At 39.0% G+C, this 3670-nt stretch overlaps 1 pseudogene; it reads right to left on the reverse strand.

Moving 5' to 3' along the window:
• Positions 1–2598: 2598 nt before the first annotated feature.
• On the reverse strand, positions 2599–3149 carry LOC113604406 (peptidyl-prolyl cis-trans isomerase A-like; annotated as a pseudogene).
• Between the last annotated feature and the right edge of the window lie 521 nt (positions 3150–3670).

The raw sequence follows: 3670 nt of genomic DNA on the forward strand, positions 1-3670 counted from the left end.
GAAAGTATAATTTTAAGTGAAATGAACCAGAGAAAGGAAAATACCATATGATTTCACTCATAGGTGGAATCTAAGGAACAAAACAAATGAGGAAAGGGAAATAGAGAGAGAAAAGCAAACCAAGAAACAGACTTAACTACAGAGAACAAACTGTTGGTTACCAGAGGGGAGGTAAGTGGGGAGATGGGTAAAATAGGTGATGGGGATTAAGGAGTGCACTTGCTGTGGTGAGCACCGGGTGATGTATGGAAGTGTTGAATTACTATATTGTAAACATGATACTAATATTACACTGTATGTTAACTAACTGGAATTTAAATAAAAACTTTAAAAATGAGACATCTATCATAGAGAAACTGAAACTAATATTGAAAACAAGAGAATGTTCCCAATCAGTTTCTTCTCTATTCTGCTCTTTCTCACTTCTGAAATCAGAGCACATTGCTTTTTCAAAAATTAGTAGATGTTTAAATTTGTTTTCATATTAAGTCTACTATAAATTTTTGGATTTTTTTTTCTTGTCAAAGTTTAAAAACACTTGAATTAATAATTCAAATAAGGAAAGATTTGGTGACATAATCTTTACTAAGTTGTTGTGAGGTCTTTCATTAAATGTTAAAAGCAAAGTTTAGTAAAAGTTTCTGTTAGTGTATTAAAGTTACCAATATTATGAAAGATTTTCTAGCATATAATTCAATCAGCCATTATACAACAGAGAAATTACTCTGCAATCCCCTTGGTCACGTTCACTATTTGGTACATTAAATGAATCATTATTCCTAAAATCTGAATTTTTTTTAACGTTTATTTATTTTTGAGACAGAGAGAGACAGAGCATGAACAGGGGAGGGGCAGGGAGAGAGGGAGACACAGAATCCGAAGCAGGCTCCAGGCTCCGAGCCATCAGCCCAGAGCCCAACGCGGGGCTCGAACTCACGGACCGCGAGATCGTGACCTGAGCTGAAGCCGGACGCCCAACCGACTGAGCCACCCAGGAGCCCCTGAATTTTTAATAATAAACATGCATTGGAAACAATATTGGCAAAAGAATTTTAAAGGCTGCTTTATTGAACCCAGAGACAATTTTTCACATTAACAAATGCCTAAATAATGTCGTCTGTGAAGTGTTAAGTGTGCATCTGTTAAAACTAATGCCTGTTTTAGGAGAAGATACAGGATACTGGCTGATCATACATGACTAGCACAACTGTAAATTGATACATTTCTAGAAGGCAATTTTACAATCTAAATCAAAGATTTTACAACTAAGCATGTTCTTTGATTCAGCAACTACAAGTCTGAAAAAGGGTCCAAGGAAATAATAAGATAGTTTGCAGAAACCACTCAAAGTAGTATATGCATAGAGATGTCCCAACAATAAGATGCAAGCCATATAATTTTTTTATGTTTTTATTTCATTTTTGAGAGACAGAGACAGAGTGCAAGCAGGGAAGGGGCAGACAGAGATGGAGACACAGAATCTGAAGCAGGCTCCAGGCTCTGAGCTGTCAGCACAGAGCCTGACGCAGGGCTCAAACTCACAGACTGTGAGATCATGACCTGAGCTCAAGTCAGATGCTTAACCAACTGAGCCACCCAGATGCCCCTAGAAGTAAGTCATATAATGACTAATCTGTGTGTGGAATACTGTGTAATTATTAAAAATTATGAAAATCTATCCACGAAAGTAGGGAAAAAACAGCATGCTTAAAGCTGTTGCAACTGAGTATTACCCTCACCCTGAACAGGCCAGTTCCTAATAGAGTTCTGGGCACACCATGCCCACTAGACAACATTGCAAGCAGAAAAGTATTTGCTTGGTATTCTTATATTGAGTTTTGTCTACAGGAACAATAGGGCAATTTTTTTGGTAACTGTGCAAAGATCTTATTGACTTTGAGGATTTAGGGCAGGAACAGAGTAAGAACTTTTTACTTTCCAGAAGACCTAGTGACAGAGCTGAGTGTCAGGCTCTATTGAGAAGAACCATTAAGGCTTCATTCATGGGAAGAGTGCACCTCAGGAACATGTTCTATTGTTAGAAATTTCAGTCTCAGAAGTAATGTTGGGAGTAAATGAGTCTAGCCTAAGATGACAGAACAGGATAGAGTGTAATGAGTAATAATAAGAATCGTGAAGTGATACTCATATCCATACATATATATACATGTGTGTGTATACAGAATTTAATTTTTGTGTATTTAATAGATTTGAAACATTGGTGAAATAACAGTTTATGTGAGCTAAGGACGGGATTAAGAATCATGGTTCTGTAGTTCTATTTGATAATTTGGTGGTGGGGTGGCAGACAAAATAGACATATCAGAAGAGGCTGGAAACCCCCAGAAGTTTTTCTCATGAAGGAATCACATTAAAAAAAAATCTCACTTGGAAAGAACATATGATGACTTACAGTTATCCAGAATCTCTCTATAACATTTTGTTATTGTCGTTGTTGTTGAGTTTTTATTTCATAATCATAAGCTTACTCTGCAATCCAGCTAGACTTGGAGGGTGTAAGGAAATATAGAACACACCGAACTGCAGCAAGAACACAAAGATTATAGGATATTTTGAGCAGATGGGGGGGAAGGGGTGCTGTCCTGAGCTACAGAAGGAATGGTCTGGTAATTAAGATAAACATTGCTAAATTTATTAGATTTGTTCACAGTCAGCAATGGTGATCTTGCTGGTCTTGCCATTCTTGGCCGCAAAGTGCTCCATGGCTTCCACAATATTCTTGCCCTCTTTCACCCTGTCAAAGACCACATGCTTGCCATCCAACCACTCAGTCTTGGCAGTGCAGATGAAAAAGTGGGAACCGTTTGTGTTGGGTCCAGCATTTGCCATAGACAAGATGCCAGGACCCATGTGCTTCAGGATGAAATTCCTCTTAAGCAATTTCTCCCCACAGATTGACTTGCCACCGGTGCCATTGTGGCATGTGAAGTCACCATCCTGGCACAGAAATCCCCAAATAATCCTATGAAAGCAAGAACCTTTATAACCAAATCCTTTCTCACCAGTGCTCAGAGCATGAAAATTTTCTGCTGTCTTTGGAAATTTGTCTGCAAACACCTTGAAGGAGATGCAGGCAGCCCAAATGGTCCGCCATCCATGGTAATGTCAAAGAACATAGTGCGGCTGACCGTGGCTCAGCAGCGCAGGTCGCTCCAGGTAGTGGCGTCTGCAACTCTTTTGACCTTTTCTCCTCCACTAGGCACTTCAGATAAGACAAACTTCATGTGATAAATATGTGCTCTGAGATACATGTGTAAATATAATTTTTGTCAATGTCAGTATATTTTTCTCATTATTATTTCAGATTGATCTTTACTACAGGGGTTCATGAACTGGAATTTTTTATTTCTCAGCAGCCAATCACTGTAACAAGGAGGTAAAAACTAACTTTAAATAAATAAATACACAAGGAGGTATTATAATTAAATATGCCCTAGGAAAATGTAGCAATCTTTTGTGATATAAAGAAAACCCTCTTCAGGTGCCTGGGTGGCTCAGTTGGTAAAGCGCCTGACTTTGACTCAGGTCATGATCTCATGGTTTATGAGCTCAAGCCCCGTGTGGGGCTAAGTGCTGATAGCTCATTGCCTGGAGCCTGCTTCAGATTCTGTGTCTCCCTCTCTCTCTCTGCCCCTCCCACGCTCATGAG

The sequence above is a fragment of the Acinonyx jubatus genome, chromosome A1, assembly GCF_027475565.1.
Source record: "Acinonyx jubatus isolate Ajub_Pintada_27869175 chromosome A1, VMU_Ajub_asm_v1.0, whole genome shotgun sequence".
NCBI lineage: Eukaryota > Metazoa > Chordata > Mammalia > Carnivora > Felidae > Acinonyx > Acinonyx jubatus.